Source organism: Cyanistes caeruleus, unplaced genomic scaffold (genome assembly GCF_971803275.1).
Source record: "Cyanistes caeruleus unplaced genomic scaffold, bCyaCae1.hap1.1 HAP1_SCAFFOLD_115, whole genome shotgun sequence".
Classification (NCBI taxonomy): Eukaryota; Metazoa; Chordata; class Aves; order Passeriformes; family Paridae; genus Cyanistes; species Cyanistes caeruleus.
In genome coordinates this window covers 339029-357819 of record NW_028255915.1, presented here as the reverse complement: position 1 = coordinate 357819, position 18791 = coordinate 339029, and positions in this window count along the sequence as shown.

The following is an 18791-nucleotide window of genomic DNA, read 5'->3' as shown; positions in this document are numbered from 1 at the left end:
GGCTGTGATGTCACAGATAGAGGAAACCTGAGTCTGTCCCTGCTGTGGTGTCACTGAGAGGGGAAAACTGGGGCTGATCACGGCTGTGCAGTGAAAGTTACACAGGTGCTATGACTTGTCTGTTGCCACACAGGGAATGGAATTGGGGTTGTTAGGGCTGTGGTATCACAGAGAGATTTAAATTGGTTCTGTCATGACTGTGATGTCCCAGAGAGGGGAATAATGCGTCTGTCACCACTGTGGTGTCGCAGAGAGGTGTAAACTGGACTTGTCATTGCAGTGATCTCACCGAGAGGAGAAAACTGAGGCTTTCACTGCTGTGGCTTATCAGAGGGGATGAATTCTGACTTGTCTTTGATATCTTGTCACAGAGAGGAGAAAACTGGCACTATCACCGCTGTAAATGTTACAGATAAGTGTAAGTTGGGCTTGTTCAATCTGTGGGGTGACAGAAAGGGTGAAATTTGGCCTGTCAGTGCTGTGATGTCATAATGGGTGGAAAGTGCATCTTTGACTTCTGTGCTGTCACAGGCAGGCGTAAATTGGGGTTCCCACAGTTGTGATGTCACAGAGAGAGGAAAACTGGGGCTATCACAGCTGTGGAGTCTCAGAGAAAGTAACACAGGTGTTATGACTTGTCTGTTGCCACAAAGGAGATGGAATTGGGGTTGTCATGCCTATGGTATGTCAGAGAGGTTTTAATTGGTTCTGTCTGTTCTGGGATGTCACAGAGCGGGGAATAATGGGTCTGTCAGTGCTGTGGTGTTCCATCAGAGCTGAAATTAAGGCTGCCATGGCTGTGATGTGACGATAGAGGAAACCTGAGTCTGTCCCTGCTGTGGTGTCACAGAGAGGGGAAAACTGGGGCTGATCACTGTTGTGCAGTGACAGAGAAATTTACAGAGGTGCTATGACTTGTCTGTTGCCACACAGGGAATAGAATTGGGGTTGTTCGGGCTGTGGTATCACAGAGAGTTTTAAATTGGTTCTGTCATGATTGTGATGTCCCAGAGAGGGGAATAATGCGTCTGTCAGCACTGTGGTGTCACAGACAGGCGTAATTTAGAGTTGTCACTGCAGTAATGTCACAGAGACCTTGAACTGGGTCCCTCATTGGTGTGATGTCACACACAGAGAGGAGAATACTGAGGCTGCCGCTGCTCTGGTGTCACAGAGAGGAGTAGTTTTGGCCTGTCACTGCTGTGATGTCAGAGAGAGGGGAAAGCGGGTCTGTCACTGCTGCGGTGTTCCAAAGGGGATGAATTTGAGGCTGTCCTAAGTGTGATGTCACAGAGAGGGGAAAATTGAGGCAGCCACTACTGTGGTGTCACAGAGAGGCGTAAATTAGAGTTGTCAGTGCTGTGATGTCACAGGGAGGCGAAAATTGGGCCTCTCTCAGATGTGATGTCACAGAGAGAGGCGTAATGGATGTGTGAGTGCTGTGGTGTCACCGAGATGCATAAATTAGAGTTGTCAGTGCAGTGATGTCACGGAGAGGAGAAACTGGGTCCCTCATTGGTGTGATGTCACAGATAGAGGAAACCTGAGTCTGCCACTGCAGTGATGTCACGGAGAGGGGAAAACTGGGGCTATCACAGCTGTGGAGTCTCAGAGAAATTATCACAGGTGCTATGACTTGTCTGTTGCCACAAAGGAGATGGAATTGGGGTTGTCATGGCTATGATATCACAGAGAGGTTTTAATCGGTTCTGTCTCTTCTGTGATGTCACGGAGAGGGGAATTACGGGTCTGTCACTGCTGTGGTGTTCCTTTGGGGCTGAAATTAAGGCTGCCGTGGCTGTGATGTCACAGATAGAGGAAACCTGAGTCTGTCCCTGCTGTGGTGTCACAGAGAGGGGAAAACTGGGGCTGATCACTGTTGTGCAGTGAAAGTTACACAGGTGCTATGACTTGTCTGTTGCCACACAGGGAATGGAATTGGGGTTGTTAGGGCTGTGGTATCACAGAGAGATTTAAATTGGTTCTGTCATGACTGTGATGTCCCAGAGAGGGGAATAATGCGTCTGTCACCACTGTGGTGTCGCAGAGAGGTGTAAACTGGACTTGTCATTGCAGTGATCTCACCGAGAGGAGAAAACTGAGGCTTTCACTGCTGTGGCTTATCAGAGGGGATGAATTCTGACTTGTCTTTGATATCATGTCACAGAGAGGAGAAAACTGGCACTATCACCGCTGTAAATGTTACAGATAAGTGTAAGTTGGGCTTGTTCAATCTGTGGGGTGACAGAAAGGGTGAAATTTGGCCTGTCAGTGCTGTGATGTCATAATGGGTGGAAAGTGCATCTTTGACTGCTGTGCTGTCACAGGCAGGCGTAAATTGGGGTTCCCACAGTTGTGATGTCACAGAGAGGGGAAAATTGGGGCTATCACAGCTGTGGAGTCTCAGAGAAAGTAACACAGGTGTTATGACTTGTCTGTTGCCACAAAGGAGATGGAATTGGGGTTGTCATGCCTATGGTATGTCAGAGAGGTTTTAATTGGTTCTGTCTGTTCTGGGATGTCACAGAGCGGGGAATAATGGGTCTGTCAGTGCTGTGGTGTTCCATCAGAGCTGAAATTAAGGCTGCCATGGCTGTGATGTCACGATAGAGGAAACCTGAGTCTGTCCCTGCTGTGGTGTCACAGAGAGGGGAAAACTGGGGCTGATCACTGTTGTGCAGTGACAGAGAAATTTACACAGGTGCTATGACTTGTCTGTTGCCACACAGGGAATGGAATTGGGGTTGTTCGGGCTGTGGTATCACAGAGAGTTTTAAATTGGTTCTGTCATGATTGTGATGTCCCAGAGAGGGGAATAATGCGTCTGTCACCACTGTGGTGTCACAGACAGGCGTAATTTAGAGTTGTCACTGCAGTAATGTCACAGAGACCTTGAACTGGGTCCCTCATTGGTGTGATGTCACACACAGAGAGGAGAATACTGAGGCTGCCGCTGCTCTGGTGTCACAGTGAGGAGTAGTTTTGGCCTGTCACTGCTGTGATGTCAGAGAGAGGGGAAAGCGGGTCTGTCACTGCTGCGGTGTTCCAAAGGGGATGAATTTGAGGCTGTCCTAAGTGTGATGTCACAGAGAGGGGAAAATTGAGGCAGCCACTACTGTGGTGTCACAGAGAGGCGTAAATTAGAGTTGTCAGTGCTGTGATGTCACAGGGAGGCGAAAATTGGGCCTCTCTAAGGTGTGATGTCACAGAGAGAGGCGTAATGGATCTGTGAGTGCTGTGGTGTCACCGAGAGGCATAAATTAGAGTTGTCAGTGCAGTGATGTCACGGAGAGGAGAAACTGGGTCCCTCATTGGTGTGATGTCACAGATAGAGGAAACCTGAGTCTGCCACTGCAGTGATGTCACGGAGAGGGGAAAACTGGGGCTATCACAGCTGTGGAGTCTCAGAGAAATTATCACAGGTGCTATGACTTGTCTGTTGCCACAAAGGAGATGGAATTGGGGTTGTCATGGCTATGATATCACAGAGAGGTTTTAATTGGTTCTGTCTCTTCTGTGATGTCACGGAGAGGGGAATTATGGGTCTGTCACTGCTGTGGTGTTCCTTTGGGGCTGAAATTAAGGCTGCCGTGGCTGTGATGTCACAGATAGAGGAAACCTGAGTCTGTCCCTGCTGTGGTGTCACTGAGAGGGGAAAACTGGGGCTGATCACGGCTGTGCAGTGAAAGTTACACAGGTGCTATGACTTGTCTGTTGCCACACAGGGAATGGAATTGGGGTTGTTAGGGCTGTGGTATCACAGAGAGATTTAAATTGGTTCTGTCATGACTGTGATGTCCCAGAGAGGGGAATAATGCGTCTGTCACCACTGTGGTGTCGCAGAGAGGTGTAAACTGGACTTGTCATTGCAGTGATCTCACCGAGAGGAGAAAACTGAGGCTTTCACTGCTGTGGCTTATCAGAGGGGATGAATTCTGACTTGTCTTTGATATCATGTCACAGAGAGGAGAAAACTGGCACTATCACCGCTGTAAATGTTACAGATAAGTGTAAGTTGGGCTTGTTCAATCTGTGGGGTGACAGAAAGGGTGAAATTTGGCCTGTCAGTGCTGTGATGTCATAATGGGTGGAAAGTGCATCTTTGACTGCTGTGCTGTCACAGGCAGGCGTAAATTGGGGTTCCCACAGTTGTGATGTCACAGAGAGGGGAAAACTGGGGCTATCACAGCTGTGGAGTCTCAGAGAAAGTAACACAGGTGTTATGACTTGTCTGTTGCCACAAAGGAGATGGAATTGGGGTTGTCATGCCTATGGTATGTCAGAGAGGTTTTAATTGGTTCTGTCTGTTCTGGGATGTCACAGAGCGGGGAATAATGGGTCTGTCAGTGCTGTGGTGTTCCATCAGAGCTGAAATTAAGGCTGCCATGGCTGTGATGTCACGATAGAGGAAACCTGAGTCTGTCCCTGCTGTGGTGCCACAGAGAGGGGAAAACTGGGGCTGATCACTGTTGTGCAGTGACAGAGAAAGTTACACAGGTGCTATGACTTGTCTGTTGCCACACAGGGAATAGAATTGGGGTTGTTCGGGCTGTGGTATCACAGAGAGTTTTAAATTGGTTCTGTCATGATTGTGATGTCCCAGAGAGGGGAATAATGCGTCTGTCAGCACTGTGGTGTCACAGACAGGCGTAATTTAGAGTTGTCACTGCAGTAATGTCACAGAGACCTTGAACTGGGTCTCTCATTGGTGTGATGTCACACACAGAGAGGAGAATACTGAGGCTGCCGCTGCTCTGGTGTCACAGAGAGGAGTAGTTTTGGCCTGTCACTGCTGTGATGTCAGAGAGAGGGGAAAGCGGGTCTGTCACTGCTGCGGTGTTCCAAAGGGGATGAATTTGAGGCTGTCCTAAGTGTGATGTCACAGAGAGGGGAAAATTGAGGCAGCCACTACTGTGGTGTCACAGAGAGGCGTAAATTAGAGTTGTCAGTGCTGTGATGTCACAGGGAGGCGAAAATTGGGCCTCTCTCAGGTGTGATGTCACAGAGAGAGGCGTAATGGATCTGTGAGTGCTGTGGTGTCACCGAGAGGCATAAATTAGAGTTGTCAGTGCAGTGATGTCACGGAGAGGAGAAACTGGGTCCCTCATTGGTGTGATGTCACAGATAGAGGAAACCTGAGTCTGCCACTGCAGTGATGTCACGGAGAGGGGAAAACTGGGGCTATCACAGCTGTGGAGTCTCAGAGAAATTATCACAGGTGCTATGACTTGTCTGTTGCCACAAAGGAGATGGAATTGGGGTTGTCATGGCTATGATATCACAGAGAGGTTTTAATCGGTTCTGTCTCTTCTGTGATGTCACGGAGAGGGGAATTATGGGTCTGTCACTGCTGTGGTGTTCCTTTGGGGCTGAAATTAAGGCTGCCGTGGCTGTGATGTCACAGATAGAGGAAACCTGAGTCTGTCCCTGCTGTGGTGTCACAGAGAGGGGAAAACTGGGGCTGATCACTGTTGTGCAGTGAAAGTTACACAGGTGCTATGACTTGCCTGTTGCCACACAGGGAATGGAATTGGGGTTGTTCGGGCTGTGGTATCACAGAGAGATTTAAATTGGTTCTGTCATGACTGTGATGTCCCAGAGAGGGGAATAATGCGTCTGTCACCACTGTGGTGTCGCAGAGAGGTGTAAACTGGACTTGTCATTGCAGTGATCTCACCGAGAGGAGAAAACTGAGGCTTTCACTGCTGTGGCTTATCAGAGGGGATGAATTCTGACTTGTCTTTGATATCATGTCACAGAGAGGAGAAAACTGGCACTATCACCGCTGTAAATGTTACAGATAAGTGTAAGTTGGGCTTGTTCAATCTGTGGGGTGACAGAAAGGGTGAAATTTGGCCTGTCAGTGCTGTGATGTCATAATGGGTGGAAAGTGCATCTTTGACTGCTGTGCTGTCACAGGCAGGCGTAAATTGGGGTTCCCACAGTTGTGATGACACAGAGAGGGGAAAATTGGGGCTATCACAGCTGTGGAGTCTCAGAGAAAGTAACACAGGTGTTATGACTTGTCTGTTGCCACAAAGGAGATGGAATTGGGGTTGTCATGCCTATGGTATGTCAGAGAGGTTTTAATTGGTTCTGTCTGTTCTGGGATGTCACAGAGCGGGGAATAATGGGTCTGTCAGTGCTGTGGTGTTCCATCAGAGCTGAAATTAAGGCTGCCATGGCTGTGATGTGACGATAGAGGAAACCTGAGTCTGTCCCTGCTGTGGTGTCACAGAGAGGGGAAAACTGGGGCTGATCACTGTTGTGCAGTGACAGAGAAATTTACAGAGGTGCTATGACTTGTCTGTTGCCACACAGGGAATAGAATTGGGGTTGTTCGGGCTGTGGTATCACAGAGAGTTTTAAATTGGTTCTGTCATGATTGTGATGTCCCAGAGAGGGGAATAATGCGTCTGTCACCACTGTGGTGTCACAGACAGGCGTAATTTAGAGTTGTCACTGCAGTAATGTCACAGAGACCTTGAACTGGGTCCCTCATTGGTGTGATGTCACACACAGAGAGGAGAATACTGAGGCTGCCGCTGCTCTGGTGTCACAGAGAGGAGTAGTTTTGGCCTGTCACTGCTGTGATGTCAGAGAGAGGGGAAAGCGGGTCTGTCACTGCTGCGGTGTTCCAAAGGGGATGAATTTGAGGCTGTCCTAAGTGTGATGTCACAGAGAGGGGAAAATTGAGGCAGCCACTACTGTGGTGTCACAGAGAGGCGTAAATTAGAGTTGTCAGTGCTGTGATGTCACAGGGAGGCGAAAATTGGGCCTCTCTCAGATGTGATGTCACAGAGAGAGGCGTAATGGATGTGTGAGTGCTGTGGTGTCACCGAGATGCATAAATTAGAGTTGTCAGTGCAGTGATGTCACGGAGAGGAGAAACTGGGTCCCTCATTGGTGTGATGTCACAGATAGAGGAAACCTGAGTCTGCCACTGCAGTGATGTCACGGAGAGGGGAAAACTGGGGCTATCACAGCTGTGGAGTCTCAGAGAAATTATCACAGGTGCTATGACTTGTCTGTTGCCACAAAGGAGATGGAATTGGGGTTGTCATGGCTATGATATCACAGAGAGGTTTTAATCGGTTCTGTCTCTTCTGTGATGTCACGGAGAGGGGAATTACGGGTCTGTCACTGCTGTGGTGTTCCTTTGGGGCTGAAATTAAGGCTGCCGTGGCTGTGATGTCACAGATAGAGGAAACCTGAGTCTGTCCCTGCTGTGGTGTCACAGAGAGGGGAAAACTGGGGCTGATCACTGTTGTGCAGTGAAAGTTACACAGGTGCTATGACTTGTCTGTTGCCACACAGGGAATGGAATTGGAGTTGTTAGGGCTGTGGTATCACAGAGAGATTTAAATTGGTTCTGTCATGACTGTGATGTCCCAGAGAGGGGAATAATGCGTCTGTCACCACTGTGGTGTCACAGAGAGGTGTAAACTGGACTTGTCATTGCAGTGATCTCACCGAGAGGAGAAAACTGAGGCTTTCACTGCTGTGGCTTATCAGAGGGGATGAATTCTGACTTGTCTTTGATATCATGTCACAGAGAGGAGAAAACTGGCACTATCACCGCTGTAAATGTTACAGATAAGTGTAAGTTGGGCTTGTTCAATCTGTGGGGTGACAGAAAGGGTGAAATTTGGCCTGTCAGTGCTGTGATGTCATAATGGGTGGAAAGTGCATCTTTGACTGCTGTGCTGTCACAGGCAGGCGTAACTTGGGGTTCCCACAGTTGTGATGTCACAGAGAGGGGAAAACTGGGGCTATCACAGCTGTGGAGTCTCAGAGAAAGTAACACAGGTGTTATGACTTGTCTGTTGCCACAAAGGAGATGGAATTGGGGTTGTCATGCCTATGGTATGTCAGAGAGGTTTTAATTGGTTCTGTCTGTTCTGGGATGTCACAGAGCGGAGAATAATGGGTCTGTCAGTGCTGTGGTGTTCCATCAGAGCTGAAATTAAGGCTGCCATGGCTGTGATGTCACAATAGAGGAAACCTGAGTCTGTCCCTGCTGTGGTGTCACAGAGAGGGGAAAACTGGGGCTGATCACTGTTGTGCAGTGACAGAGAAATTTACAGAGGTGCTATGACTTGTCTGTTGCCACACAGGGAATAGAATTGCGGTTGTTCGGGCTGTGGTATCACAGAGAGTTTTAAATTGGTTCTGTCATGATTGTGATGTCCCAGAGAGGGGAATAATGCGTCTGTCACCACTGTGGTGTCACAGACAGGCGTAATTTAGAGTTGTCACTGCAGTAATGTCACAGAGACCTTGAACTGGGTCCCTCATTGGTGTGATGTCACACACAGAGAGGAGAATACTGAGGCTGCCGCTGCTCTGGTGTCACAGTGAGGAGTAGTTTTGGCCTGTCACTGCTGTGATGTCAGAGAGAGGGGAAAGCGGGTCTGTCACTGCTGCGGTGTTCCAAAGGGGATGAATTTGAGGCTGTCCTAAGTGTGATGTCACAGAGAGGGGAAAATTGAGGCAGGCACTACTGTGGTGTCACAGAGAGGCGTAAATTAGAGTTGTCAGTGCTGTGATGTCACAGGGAGGCGAAAATTGGGCCTCTCTCAGGTGTGATGTCACAGAGAGAGGCGTAATGGATCTGTGAGTGCTGTGGTGTCACCGAGAGGCATAAATTAGAGTTGTCAGTGCAGTGATGTCACGGAGAGGAGAAACTGGGTCCCTCATTGGTGTGATGTCACAGATAGAGGAAACCTGAGTCTGCCACTGCAGTGATGTCACGGAGAGGGGAAAACTGGGGCTATCACAGCTGTGGAGTCTCAGAGAAATTATCACAGGTGCTATGACTTGTCTGTTGCCACAAAGGAGATGGAATTGGGGTTGTCATGGCTATGATATCACAGAGAGGTTTTAATTGGTTCTGTCTCTTCTGTGATGTCACGGAGAGGGGAATTATGGGTCTGTCACTGCTGTGGTGTTCCTTTGGGGCTGAAATTAAGGCTGCCGTGGCTGTGATGTCACAGATAGAGGAAACCTGAGTCTGTCCCTGCTGTGGTGTCACTGAGAGGGGAAAACTGGGGCTGATCACGGCTGTGCAGTGAAAGTTACACAGGTGCTATGACTTGTCTGTTGCCACACAGGGAATGGAATTGGGGTTGTTAGGGCTGTGGTATCACAGAGAGATTTAAATTGGTTCTGTCATGACTGTGATGTCCCAGAGAGGGGAATAATGCGTCTGTCACCACTGTGGTGTCGCAGAGAGGTGTAAACTGGACTTGTCATTGCAGTGATCTCACCGAGAGGAGAAAACTGAGGCTTTCACTGCTGTGGCTTATCAGAGGGGATGAATTCTGACTTGTCTTTGATATCATGTCACAGAGAGGAGAAAACTGGCACTATCACCGCTGTAAATGTTACAGATAAGTGTAAGTTGGGCTTGTTCAATCTGTGGGGTGACAGAAAGGGTGAAATTTGGCCTGTCAGTGCTGTGATGTCATAATGGGTGGAAAGTGCATCGTTGACTGCTGTGCTGTCTCAGGCAGGCGTAAATTGGGGTTCCCACAGTTGTGATGTCACAGAGAGGGGAAAACTGGGGCTATCACAGCTGTGGAGTCTCAGAGAAAGTAACACAGGTGTTATGACTTGTCTGTTGCCACAAAGGAGATGGAATTGGGGTTGTCATGCCTATGGTATGTCAGAGAGGTTTTAATTGGTTCTGTCTGTTCTGGGATGTCACAGAGCGGGGAATAATGGGTCTGTCAGTGCTGTGGTGTTCCATCAGAGCTGAAATTAAGGCTGCCATGGCTGTGATGTCACGATAGAGGAAACCTGAGTCTGTCCCTGCTGTGGTGCCACAGAGAGGGGAAAACTGGGGCTGATCACTGTTGTGCAGTGACAGAGAAAGTTACACAGGTGCTATGACTTGTCTGTTGCCTCACAGGGAATAGAATTGGGGTTGTTCGGGCTGTGGTATCATAGAGAGTTTTAAATTGGTTCTGTCATGATTGTGATGTCCCAGAGAGGGGAATAATGCGTCTGTCACCACTGTGGTGTCACAGACAGGCGTAATTTAGAGTTGTCACTGCAGTAATGTCACAGAGACCTTGAACTGGGTCCCTCATTGGTGTGATGTCACACACAGAGAGGAGAATACTGAGGCTGCCGCTGCTCTGGTGTCACAGAGAGGAGTAGTTTTGGCCTGTCACTGCTGTGATGTCAGAGAGAGGGGAAAGCGGGTCTGTCACTGCTGCGGTGTTCCAAAGGGGATGAATTTGAGGCTGTCCTAAGTGTGATGTCACAGAGAGGGGAAAATTGAGGCAGCCACTACTGTGGTGTCACAGAGAGGCGTAAATTAGAGTTGTCAGTGCTGTGATGTCACAGGGAGGCGAAAATTGGGCCTCTCTCAGATGTGATGTCACAGAGAGAGGCGTAATGGATCTGTGAGTGCTGTGGTGTCACCGAGAGGCATAAATTAGAGTTGTCAGTGCAGTGATGTCACGGAGAGGAGAAACTGGGTCCCTCATTGGTGTGATGTCACAGATAGAGGAAACCTGAGTCTGCCACTGCAGTGATGTCACGGAGAGGGGAAAACTGGGGCTATCACAGCTGTGGAGTCTCAGAGAAATTATCACAGGTGCTATGACTTGTCTGTTGCCACAAAGGAGATGGAATTGGGGTTGTCATGGCTATGATATCACAGAGAGGTTTTAATCGGTTCTGTCTCTTCTGTGATGTCACGGAGAGGGGAATTATGGGTCTGTCACTGCTGTGGTGTTCCTTTGGGGCTGAAATTAAGGCTGCCGTGGCTGTGATGTCACAGATAGAGGAAACCTGAGTCTGTCCCTGCTGTGGTGTCACAGAGAGGGGAAAACTGGGGCTGATCACTGTTGTGCAGTGAAAGTTACACAGGTGCTATGACTTGTCTGTTGCCACACAGGGAATGGAATTGGGGTTGTTCGGGCTGTGGTATCACAGAGAGATTTAAATTGGTTCTGTCATGACTGTGATGTCCCAGAGAGGGGAATAATGCGTCTGTCACCACTGTGGTGTCGCAGAGAGGTGTAAACTGGACTTGTCATTGCAGTGATCTCACCGAGAGGAGAAAACTGAGGCTTTCACTGCTGTGGCTTATCAGAGGGGATGAATTCTGACTTGTCTTTGATATCATGTCACAGAGAGGAGAAAACTGGCACTATCACCGCTGTAAATGTTACAGATAAGTGTAAGTTGGGCTTGTTCAATCTGTGGGGTGACAGAAAGGGTGAAATTTGGCCTGTCAGTGCTGTGATGTCATAATGGGTGGAAAGTGCATCTTTGACTGCTGTGCTGTCACAGGCAGGCGTAAATTGGGGTTCCCACAGTTGTGATGTCACAGAGAGGGGAAAACTGGGGCTATCACAGCTGTGGAGTCTCAGAGAAATTAACACAGGTGTTATGACTTGTCTGTTGCCACAAAGGAGATGGAATTGGGGTTGTCATGCCTATGGTATGTCAGAGAGGTTTTAATTGGTTCTGTCTGTTCTGGGATGTCACAGAGCGGGGAATAATGGGTCTGTCAGTGCTGTGGTGTTCCATCAGTGCTGAAATTAAGGCTGCCATGGCTGTGATGTCACGATAGAGGAAACCTGAGTCTGTCCCTGCTGTGGTGTCACAGAGAGGGGAAAACTGGGGCTGATCACTGTTGTGCAGTGACAGAGAAATTTACAGAGGTGCTATGACTTGTCTGTTGGCACACAGGGAATGGAATTGGGGTTGTTCGGGCTGTGGTATCACAGAGAGTTTTAAATTGGTTCTGTCATGATTGTGATGTCCCAGAGAGGGGAATAATGCGTCTGTCACCACTGTGGTGTCACAGACAGGCGTAATTTAGAGTTGTCACTGCAGTAATGTCACAGAGACCTTGAACTGGGTCCCTCATTGGTGTGATGTCACACACAGAGAGGAGAATACTGAGGCTGCCGCTGCTCTGGTGTCACAGAGAGGAGTAGTTTTGGCCTGTGACTGCTGTGATGTCAGAGAGAGGGGAAAGCGGGTCTGTCACTGCTGCGGTGTTCCAAAGGGGATGAATTTGAGGCTGTCCTAAGTGTGATGTCACAGAGAGGGGAAAATTGAGGCAGCCACTACTGTGGTGTCACAGAGAGGCGTAAATTAGAGTTGTCAGTGCTGTGATGTCACAGGGAGGCGAAAATTGGGCCTCTCTCAGATGTGATGTCACAGAGAGAGGCGTAATGGATGTGTGAGTGCTGTGGTGTCACTGAGAGGCATAAATTAGAGTTGTCAGTGCAGTGATGTCACGGAGAGGAGAAACTGGGTCCCTCATTGGTGTGATGTCACAGATAGAGGAAACCTGAGTCTGCCACTGCAGTGATGTCACGGAGAGGGGAAAACTGGGGCTATCCCAGCTGTGGAGTCTCAGAGAAATTATCACAGGTGCTATGACTTGTCTGTTGCCACAAAGGAGATGGAATTGGGGTTGTCATGGCTATGATATCACAGAGAGGTTTTAATCGGTTCTGTCTCTTCTGTGATGTCACGGAGAGGGGAATTACGGGTCTGTCACTGCTGTGGTGTTCCTTTGGGGCTGAAATTAAGGCTGCCGTGGCTGTGATGTCACAGATAGAGGAAACCTGAGTCTGTCCCTGCTGTGGTGTCACAGAGAGGGGAAAACTGGGGCTGATCACTGTTGTGCAGTGAAAGTTACACAGGTGCTATGACTTGTCTGTTGCCACACAGGGAATGGAATTGGGGTTGTTCAGGCTGTGGTATCACAGAGAGATTTAAATTGGTTCTGTCATGACTGTGATGTCCCAGAGAGGGGAATAATGCGTCTGTCACCACTGTGGTGTCGCAGAGAGGTGTAAACTGGACTTGTCATTGCAGTGATCTCACCGAGAGGAGAAAACTGAGGCTTTCACTGCTGTGGCTTATCAGAGGGGATGAATTCTGACTTGTCTTTGATATCATGTCACAGAGAGGAGAAAACTGGCACTATCACCGCTGTAAATGTTACAGATAAGTGTAAGTTGGGCTTGTTCAATCTGTGGGGTGACAGAAAGGGTGAAATTTGGCCTGTCAGTGCTGTGATGTCATAATGGGTGGAAAGTGCATCTTTGACTGCTGTGCTGTCACAGGCAGGCGTAAATTGGGGTTCCCACAGTTGTGATGTCACAGAGAGGGGAAAATTTGGGCTATCACAGCTGTGGAGTCTCAGAGAAAGTAACACAGGTGTTATGACTTGTCTGTTGCCACAAAGGAGATGGAATTGGGGTTGTCATGCCTATGGTATGTCAGAGAGGTTTTAATTGGTTCTGTCTGTTCTGGGATGTCACAGAGCGGGGAATAATGGGTCTGTCAGTGCTGTGGTGTTCCATCAGAGCTGAAATTAAGGCTGCCATGGCTGTGATGTCACGATAGAGGAAACCTGAGTCTGTCCCTGCTGTGGTGTCACAGAGAGGGGAAAACTGGGGCTGATCACTGTTGTGCAGTGACAGAGAAATTTACAGAGGTGCTATGACTTGTCTGTTGCCACACAGGGAATGGAATTGGGGTTGTTCGGGCTGTGGTATCACAGAGAGTTTTAAATTGGTTCTGTCATGATTGTGATGTCCCAGAGAGGGGAATAATGCGTCTGTCACCACTGTGGTGTCACAGACAGGCGTAATTTAGAGTTGTCACTGCAGTAATGTCACAGAGACCTTGAACTGGGTCCCTCATTGGTGTGATGTCACACACAGAGAGGAGAATACTTTGGCTGCCGCTGCTCTGCTGTCACAGTGAGGAGTAGTTTTGGCCTGTCACTGCTGTGATGTCAGAGAGAGGGGAAAGCGGGTCTGTCACTGCTGCGGTGTTCCAAAGGGGATGAATTTGAGGCTGTCCTAAGTGTGATGTCACAGAGAGGGGAAAATTGAGGCAGCCACTACTGTGGTGTCACAGAGAGGCGTAAATTAGAGTTGTCAGTGCTGTGATGTCACAGGGAGGCGAAAATTGGGCCTCTCTCAGATGTGATGTCACAGAGAGAGGCGTAATGGATCTGTGAGTGCTGTGGTGTCACCGAGAGGCATAAATTAGAGTTGTCAGTGCAGTGATGTCACGGAGAGGAGAAACTGGGTCCCTCATTGGTGTGATGTCAGAGATAGAGGAAACCTGAGTCTGCCACTGCAGTGATGTCACGGAGAGGGGAAAACTGGGGCTATCCCAGCTGTGGAGTCTCAGAGAAATTATCACAGGTGCTATGACTTGTCTGTTGCCACAAAGGAGATGGAATTGGGGTTGTCATGGCTATGATATCACAGAGAGGTTTTAATCGGTTCTGTCTCTTCTGTGATGTCACGGAGAGGGGAATTACGGGTCTGTCACTGCTGTGGTGTTCCTTTGGGGCTGAAATTAAGGCTGCCGTGGCTGTGATGTCACAGATAGAGGAAACCTGAGTCTGTCCCTGCTGTGGTGTCACAGAGAGGGGAAAACTGGGGCTGATCACTGTTGTGCAGTGAAAGTTACACAGGTGCTATGACTTGTCTGTTGCCACACAGGGAATGGAATTGGGGTTGTTCAGGCTGTGGTATCACAGAGAGATTTAAATTGGTTCTGTCATGACTGTGATGTCCCAGAGAGGGGAATAATGCGTCTGTCACCACTGTGGTGTCGCAGAGAGGTGTAAACTGGACTTGTCATTGCAGTGATCTCACCGAGAGGAGAAAACTGAGGCTTTCACTGCTGTGGCTTATCAGAGGGGATGAATTCTGACTTGTCTTTGATATCATGTCACAGAGAGGAGAAAACTGGCACTATCACCGCTGTAAATGTTACAGATAAGTGTAAGTTGGGCTTGTTCAATCTGTGGGGTGACAGAAAGGGTGAAATTTGGCCTGTCAGTGCTGTGATGTCATAATGGGTGGAAAGTGCATCTTTGACTGCTGTGCTGTCACAGGCAGGCGTAAATTGGGGTTCCCACAGTTGTGATGTCACAGAGAGGGGAAAATTTGGGCTATCACAGCTGTGGAGTCTCAGAGAAAGTAACACAGGTGTTATGACTTGTCTGTTGCCACAAAGGAGATGGAATTGGGGTTGTCATGCCTATGGTATGTCAGAGAGGTTTTAATTGGTTCTGTCTGTTCTGGGATGTCACAGAGCGGGGAATAATGGGTCTGTCAGTGCTGTGGTGTTCCATCAGAGCTGAAATTAAGGCTGCCATGGCTGTGATGTCACGATAGAGGAAACCTGAGTCTGTCCCTGCTGTGGTGTCACAGAGAGGGGAAAACTGGGGCTGATCACTGTTGTGCAGTGACAGAGAAATTTACAGAGGTGCTATGACTTGTCTGTTGCCACACAGGGAATGGAATTGGGGTTGTTCGGGCTGTGGTATCACAGAGAGTTTTAAATTGGTTCTGTCATGATTGTGATGTCCCAGAGAGGGGAATAATGCGTCTGTCACCACTGTGGTGTCACAGACAGGCGTAATTTAGAGTTGTCACTGCAGTAATGTCACAGAGACCTTGAACTGGGTCCCTCATTGGTGTGATGTCACACACAGAGAGGAGAATACTTTGGCTGCCGCTGCTCTGCTGTCACAGTGAGGAGTAGTTTTGGCCTGTCACTGCTGTGATGTCAGAGAGAGGGGAAAGCGGGTCTGTCACTGCTGCGGTGTTCCAAAGGGGATGAATTTGAGGCTGTCCTAAGTGTGATGTCACAGAGAGGGGAAAATTGAGGCAGCCACTACTGTGGTGTCACAGAGAGGCGTAAATTAGAGTTGTCAGTGCTGTGATGTCACAGGGAGGCGAAAATTGGGCCTCTCTCAGATGTGATGTCACAGAGAGAGGCGTAATGGATCTGTGAGTGCTGTGGTGTCACCGAGAGGCATAAATTAGAGTTGTCAGTGCAGTGATGTCACGGAGAGGAGAAACTGGGTCCCTCATTGGTGTGATGTCAGAGATAGAGGAAACCTGAGTCTGCCACTGCAGTGATGTCACGGAGAGGGGAAAACTGGGGCTATCCCAGCTGTGGAGTCTCAGAGAAATTATCACAGGTGCTATGACTTGTCTGTTGCCACAAAGGAGATGGAATTGGGGTTGTCATGGCTATGATATCACAGAGAGGTTTTAATCGGTTCTGTCTCTTCTGTGATGTCACGGAGAGGGGAATTATGGGTCTGTCACTGCTGTGGTGTTCCTTTGGGGCTGAAATTCAGGCTGCCGTGGCTGTGATGTCACAGATAGAGGAAACCTGAGTCTGTCCCTGCTGTGGTGTCACAGAGAGGGGAAAACTGGGGCTGATCACTGTTGTGCAGTGAAAGTTACACAGGTGCTATGACTTGTCTGTTGCCACACAGGGAATGGAATTGGGGTTGTTCGGGCTGTGGTATCACAGAGAGATTTAAATTGGTTCTGTCATGACTGTGATGTCCCAGAGAGGGGAATAATGCGTCTGTCACCACTGTGGTGTCGCAGAGAGGTGTAAACTGGACTTGTCATTGCAGTGATCTCACCGAGAGGAGAAAAGTGAGGCTTTCACTGCTGTGGCTTATCAGAGGGGATGAATTCTGACTTGTCTTTGATATCATGTCACAGAGAGGAGAAAACTGGCACTATCACCGCTGTAAATGTTACAGATAAGTGTAAGTTGGGCTTGTTCAATCTGTGGGGTGACAGAAAGGGTGAAATTTGGCCTGTCAGTGCTGTGATGTCATAATGGGTGGAAAGTGCATCTTTGACTGCTGTGCTGTCACAGGCAGGCGTAAATTGGGGTTCCCACAGTTGTGATGTCACAGAGAGGGGAAAATTGGGGCTATCACAGCTGTGGAGTCTCAGAGAAAGTAACACAGGTGTTATGACTTGTCTGTTGCCACAAAGGAGATGGAATTGGGGTTGTCATGCCTATGGTATGTCAGAGAGGTTTTAATTGGTTCTGTCTGTTCTGGGATGTCACAGAGCGGGGAATAATGGGTCTGTCAGTGCTGTGGTGTTCCATCAGTGCTGAAATTAAGGCTGCCATGGCTGTGATGTCACGATAGAGGAAACCTGAGTCTGTCCCTGCTGTGGTGTCACAGAGAGGGGAAAACTGGGGCTGATCACTGTTGTGCAGTGACAGAGAAATTTACACAGGTGCTATGACTTGTCTGTTGCCACACAGGGAATGGAATTGGGGTTGTTCGGGCTGTGGTATCACAGAGAGTTTTAAATTGGTTCTGTCATGATTGTGATGTCCCAGAGAGGGGAATAATGCGTCTGTCACCACTGTGGTGTCACAGACAGGCGTAATTTAGAGTTGTCACTGCAGTAATGTCACAGAGACCTTGAACTGGGTCCCTCATTGGTGTGATGTCACACACAGAGAGGAGAATACTGAGGCTGCCGCTGCTCTGGTGTCACAGAGAGGAGTAGTTTTGGCCTGTCACTGCTGTGATGTCAGAGAGAGGGGAAAGCGGGTCTGTCACTGCTGCGGTGTTCCAAAGGGGATGAATTTGAGGCTGTCCTAAGTGTGATGTCACAGAGAGGGGAAAATTGAGGCAGCCACTACTGTGGTGTCACAGAGAGGCGTAAATTAGAGTTGTCAGTGCTGTGATGTCACAGGGAGACGAAAATTGGGCCTCTCTCAGATGTGATGTCACAGAGAGAGGCGTAATGGATGTGTGAGTGCTGTGGTGTCACTGAGAGGCATAAATTAGAGTTGTCAGTGCAGTGATGTCACGGAGAGGAGAAACTGGGTCCCTCATTGGTGTGATGTCAGAGATAGAGGAAACCTGAGTCTGCCACTGCAGTGATGTCACGGAGAGGGGAAAACTGGGGCTATCACAGCTGTGGAGTCTCAGAGAAATTATCACAGGTGCTATGACTTGTCTGTTGCCACAAAGGAGATGGAATTGGGGTTGTCATGGCTATGATATCACAGAGAGGTTTTAATCGGTTCTGTCTCTTCTGTGATGTCACGGAGAGGGGAATTACGGGTCTGTCACTGCTGTGGTGTTCCTTTGGGGCTGAAATTCAGGCTGCCGTGGCTGTGATGTCACAGATAGAGGAAACCTGAGTCTGTCCCTGCTGTGGTGTCACAGAGAGGGGAAAACTGGGGCTGATCACTGTTGTGCAGTGAAAGTTACACAGGTGCTATGACTTGTCTGTTGCCTCACAGGGAATGGAATTGGGGTTGTTCGGGCTGTGGTATCACAGAGAGATTTAAATTGGTTCTGTCATGACTGTGATGTCCCAGAGAGGGGAATAATGCGTCTGTCACCACTGTGGTGTCGCAGAGAGGTGTAAACTGGACTTGTCATTGCAGTGATCTCACCGAGAGGAGAAAACTGAGGCTTTCACTGCTGTGGCTTATCAGAGGGGATGAATTCTGACTTGTCTTTGATATCATGTCACAGAGAGGAGAAAACTGGCACTATCACCGCTGTAAATGTTACAGATAAGTGTAAGTTGGGCTTGTTCAATCTGTGGGGTGACAGAAAGGGTGAAATTTGGCCTGTCAGTGCTGTGATGTCATAATGGGTGGAAAGTGCATCGTTGACTGCTGTGCTGTCTCAGGCAGGCGTAAATTGGGGTTCCCACAGTTGTGATGTCACAGAGAGGGGAAAACTGGGGCTATCACAGCTGTGGAGTCTCAGAGAAAGTAACACAGGTGTTATGACTTGTCTGTTGCCACAAAGGAGATGGAATTGGGGTTGTCATGCCTATGGTATGTCAGAGAGGTTTTAATTGGTTCTGTCTGTTCTGGGATGTCACAGAGCGGGGAATAATGGGTCTGTCAGTGCTGTGGTGTTCCATCAGAGCTGAAATTACGGCTGCCATGGCCGTGATGTCACGATAGAGGAAACCTGAGTCTGT